The sequence below is a fragment of the Furipterus horrens genome, unplaced genomic scaffold (assembly GCF_987537825.1).
Source record: "Furipterus horrens unplaced genomic scaffold, mFurHor1.1.pri manual_scaffold_3, whole genome shotgun sequence".
NCBI classification, from domain to species: Eukaryota; Metazoa; Chordata; class Mammalia; order Chiroptera; family Furipteridae; genus Furipterus; species Furipterus horrens.
The window spans coordinates 18,187,657-18,193,359 of record NW_028327173.1 but is presented as its reverse complement, the minus strand read 5'-3'; positions in this window follow the sequence as shown (position 1 = coordinate 18,193,359).

Sequence of the window (5,703 nt, the reverse complement as noted above, 5' to 3'; positions counted from 1 at the left end):
AGGGGTCTCCTCTGACGGTGGGAGAGGTCATCGCACCTCACTGGACAGCTACCGTCTCGCCATGGCTCGCCTGCCCCACTGGGTGCGTGGGGATCAGAGAGGCGCCTCTCGAAAAGTGGGCCACAAAACACCCGCACCAGTTAATTCCAAGCAAACAACAAGAAAGAAGCCTCCGGCTCTTCGCCTCGTTAGCTGGAACATCAGGACCATGTGCCCCGGACTTACTGCAGACCTTCCGTGGATCAAGGGTGCCAGGAAAACCGCTGTCATCGATAGGGAACTGGCACGACTAAACATCGACATTGCGGCTCTACAGGAGACCCGGTTGGCCGACAACGGAACTATCAGAGAAACCAACTATACCTTCTACTGGCAAGGGAAGTCTCCGGACCAACCAAGACAGCACGGTGTTGGGTTCGCTGTGAAGAACACGCTTGTTAACTCGATAGAGCCACCCACAGGAGGCACAGAGAGATTACTTACCCTCCGATTGTCAACAACTTTCGGCCCAGTCAGCATTCTTAGCGCGTACGCCCCAACCCTCTGCGCCACCACCGAAGAGAAAGAACAGTTCTACCATGCACTGGACGAAGCGTTATCCAAGATTCCCAGAAGTAACGCTCTCTATCTCCTTGGAGACTTCAACGCAAGAGTAGGAGCCGACCACATGGCCTGGCCCACCTGCCTTGGAAACTTTGGGAGAGGAAAGATCAATGAGAATGGTCAGCGACTGCTTGAGCTCTTGTGTCACCACGGCCTGTGCGTGACAAACACATTCTTCAAGTGCAAAGAGATCCACCAGGTGTCATGGAGGCACCCCCGCTCCCGCCATTGGCACCAGCTTGACCTCGTCATCACCAGAAGAACGGATATTGGCAGCACCCTCCTCACCCGCAGCTACCACAGTGCAGACTGCGACACGGACCATGCCCTCGTGGTAAGCAAGGTGCGCATAATGCCGAAGAGGTTGCACCACTCCAAGATGAAGGGTCGCCCACGCATCAACACCAGTTGTGCCAGCAACCCAGTTAAGACCCAGCAATTCATCAACAGGATGGAAGATGCACTCGGCGAGGGAGTGGCGGCAGATGACATTATCGAATCCAATTGGCCACGTCTCCGCGACGCCATATACAACTCCGCCATTATTGCTTACGGGAAGAAAGAGCGGAAGAACGCTGACTGGTACGAGGCTCACTGGGAAGAAATGGAACCCGTGATCGAGGCTAAGAGGAAGGCCCTACTGGCTTACAAGGTCACGCCCACTCCCAGTACACTTCAAGCTCTACGGGCTGCCAGGAACAAAGTCCAGAAGACCGCCCGCCACTGTGCCAACACCTATTGGCTAAACCTGTGCAGAAGCATTCAGGAAGCCGCCGATATAGGCAACGCACGAGGAATGTATGAGGGTATCAAGAAGGCAACAGGCCCAATCCCCTCCAAGATCGCCCCCCTTAAGTCCAAGACAGGTGAGGTCATCACTGACCAGGAACAGCAAATGCGGCGGTGGACCGAGCACTACCTCGAGCTGTACGCAACGAAGAACACCGTAACAGACACTGCTCTTAACGCCATCCCAGACCTACCAGTCATGGAGGAGCTAGACACCCCACCTACTGCGGCAGAGCTCGGCAAAGCCATCGACCGCCTTGCTTGCGGGAAAGCACCAGGAAGCGACGGAATCCCTCCAGAAATCCTAAAGAGCGGGAAACCAGTCCTGCTACAGCCGCTCCACCATCTACTCTGTCTCTGCTGGAAGGAGGGTTACATCCCCCAGGATATGAGAGACGCCAACATTATCACCATGTACAAGAACAAAGGAGACCGCAGCGACTGCAACAACTACCGGGGCATCTCTCTCCTCAGCGTCGTCGGCAAAGTATTCGCCCGGGTCGCTCTTGCCCGCCTGCAGACCCTTGCTTCCCGCGTCTACCCAGAGTCCCAGTGTGGCTTCAGAGCTGGCCGATCAACAGTGGACATGATCTTCTCCCTACGCCAGCTGCAGGAGAAGTGTCACGAGCAGCATAAACCACTCTACCTCGCCTTTATTGACCTCACGAAGGCGTTTGATCTGGTCAGTCGAAGCGGACTCTTCAGCTTGCTACGGAAGATTGGCTGTCCACCACATCTGCTTGCTGTGGTCATGTCCTTTCACGACAACATGCACAGCACGGTGTCCTACAACGGCGCAACCTCTGAGGCCTTCCCAGTCAGCAGCGGAGTAAAGCAGGGCTGCGTCCTCGCGCCTACGCTGTTCGGAATCTTCTTCTCCATGCTCCTCCAATACGCCTTTAAGGACTGCAGCGAGGGTGTCTTCATTCACACCAGATCCGATGGCAAGCTCTACAACCTGGCCCGTCTACGAGCCAAGACCAAAGTCAAAGAGGTGCTCATCCGTGAGATGCTCTTCGCCGACGACGCAGCTTTGACATCACACTCCGAAGAGGGACTCCAGCAGCTAGTCACTTGCCTTTCCCACGCATGCAAGGAGTTCGGACTAGCCATCAGCCTGACGAAGACGAATGTTATGGCTCAAGGCACGGGGACTCCCCCATGCATCACCATCGACGGATACACCCTGGAGGTTGTCAACGACTTCACTTACCTCGGGTCCACCATCTCGAGCTCTCTGTCAGTCGACTTGGAGGTCAACCGGAGAATCGCCAGGGCAGCCACAGTTATGGCCAGACTGAACCGGCGAGCGTGGAACAATTCCAGCCTCACTGAGAAAACCAGACTGCGCATCTACCAAGCCTGCGTACTCAGCACTCTCCTCTATGGCAGCGAGACGTGGACCACCTACGCAAGGCACGAAAGGAAACTCAACAGCTTCCACATGAGGTGCCTGCGACGCGCCCTGCATGTCGCCTGGCAGGATAAGGTCCCCAACACCGAGGTGCTGAAGCGAGCCAATATGAGCAGTTTGCATGCAGTTCTTAGCGAGAGACGCCTCAGGTGGCTCGGCCATGTCAAAAGAATGGATGCAGGCCGTATCCCCAAAGACCTCCTCTACGGCGAGCTAGCAGAAGGCAAGAGGATGACAGGGCGCCCAAAACTGCGGTTCAAAGACATCTGCAAAAAGGACATGACACAATGCTCCATCAATCTCAACACATGGGAAGTTCAAGCAGACGACCGCCTAGCCTGGAGGCTCACGGTCAGGCAAGGCACGTCACGCGCAGAGGCTGCGCGCAACGAGGAGGCGGCCCAGAAAAGATCGAGGCGGAAGCAGCGTCAACAGCAGCAACAACAGCCATCTGCCTTCACCTGTACCAAGTGCGGCAGGGATTGTCACTCCCGAATTGGACTGCACAGCCATTCTCGGCGGTGCAGATAGACTCTCAAGAAGCTACGCCATCGTCTCTCGAGATGGACGGCTGCCGACGACGACATCATCATGTATCCTGGCTGGTTTGGCTCAGTGGATTGAGCGTCGGCCTGCGAGCTAAGTGTCGCTGGTTCGATCTTCCAGTCAGGGCACATCAGAGAAGGAAAACTCTGACTCCAAAAAACCTCCGCTGCCTTGCGGCATACCTCTTCAGGGGAAAGGCTAAGGGAGTAAACCCCGACAGAAAATCCGGAGCCGGAGTCCCTAAGGCGGTTTGACGTTGTAGTCAACACTGGCAACTCCTGCGGCGCACCTGAAGCCAAGCTGTATTGACTCCGTCTTTCCCTTGGACCCTTCAGCTGCGAAGAGAGGGGGGGTCTGCTGCATGGGCAACAGCAGACCCTCCATATCACCCTGCCCAGGCTCTGTAGCTTCAGCTTCACTGGAGAGGACACTCCAGCGTCATCGCAAGATGTCGATTCAACACGGGAGGAGACAGATACCGTGTCACTCCCGAGTCGGACTGCACAGCCATTCTCGGCGGTGCAGATAGACTCTTAAGAAGCTACACCATCGTCTCTCGAGACGGACGGCTGCCGACGACGACGACTCCATCTATCCTTACTCCCAACTCTCACTCTAGTGGGGCAATGATTTCCAAATCTTTTCCCTAGAATCTATCTGCATATTTCTAAATAACATACTTTCTCTTCATTTCTAGTTTCAGATATTTTAAGCAACTACCCCTCCTACATACACACTTCTCCATCTTCTGATAAAATTTTTGTCAAACCACCCTGGCTGGTGTGGCTCAGTGGATTGAGCATCAGACTGTGAATCAAAGAGTTGCTGGTTCAATCCCCACTCAGGGCACATGCCTGGGTTGCAGGCCAGGTCCCCAGTCGGGGGCACACGAGAGGCAACCACACGTTGATGTGCCTCTTCCTCTTTCTCCCTTCCTTCCCTTCTTTAAAAATTAACAAAATATTTTTAAAAAATTATCAAAGCAGTATTGAACATTTACATTATTTTGACTTTATCAATATTATTTATAGCTGAGCCATATGGGGTACTATGACTCTAATTGTTTTGAAGTAACCAATCCAAGTTGGAGGAGGATGGGGGAAGATAAAACTGAGTGTATTTGGTGTGACTAAAAAAACTAAGTACTTGAAAAACAAGGCAATTAATTATTAACTCCAGGTGGGGAAAAGTACAATAGTCATAACTCAATGACTTACAGAGCACATACTATGTGCCTGACATTGTTCTAATATATGTAAGGCACCAAGAGAGAGTTTTAGAACACATGCAATACAAGGAAAAACAATTGAGATTCTGGGCTCAGGTAGAGGCTGATTTAGATTCCAGCCTAGCCTATGCACTTACTTGACTTCAGGCAACTCACTTGAACACTCAAGGACTGTTTCCTAAGGGACAACAATTACTACATTTAAGGTTTGATGTGAGGATTAAAAAGATATTATTGCCTATAAAGTACTTGGCACAATGCTTAGTCCATTCTAAGTCCCAATTCACAAGAGCTATTATTAAGAACAGGGTACTTTCAACCTGCTATATTGCCAAAAGGGAAAAAACTCCAATATATCTAATCCAATTGGACTTTAGCGACAAGCAGGGGGAATAGCAGACACCCAAGTACTTATTTACACAGAAAAGATAATCAAAGGTGTGATTTTTTTCCTTCTAAGAAGTCAATTTCTAATCAGTGTAGCACCTGCATCAAAACTAAAAGTTTAGCCATGGCTGGTGTGGCTCAGTGGATTGAGCGCTGGCCTGTGAACCAAAGGGTCACAGTTTCAATTCCCAGTCAGGGTACATGCCTGGGTTGCGGGCCAGGACCCCAGTTGGGGACGTGCAAGAGGCAACCACACATTGATGTTTCTCTCTCTATATAAAAACAAATAAATAAAGTTAAAAAAAAAAAAAAGAAACCCTAAAAGTTCAAAGGGGCAAAAATCACAGAATACATTTTAAGTTTACATCATATTCATTTTTCCAAGTAATATACATCCAAGAATCTTCCTGGCACTGATAAAACTTTCCTGTTATACACATATAGACCTTCTATATCAACATTGTCCATTGTAATTTTCTGCAATTATAGAAATGTTCTATGTATTTCTACATTTGCACAGCCCAGTACCATCGTACTAGCCACATGTAATTACCGAGGACTTGAAATGTGGCTAGGTGCAACAGAGGAATTTAAATTTTCTACAGATTTTAATTGATTTAAATGCAAATGGCCATGTGAAACTAGTGACCACCATACTGGACAGATGAGCTCTTATGATTTGTTTGCTCAAATGCTTGTGAAAATCTAATAAATATGTATAAATTGTCTTTAAGAG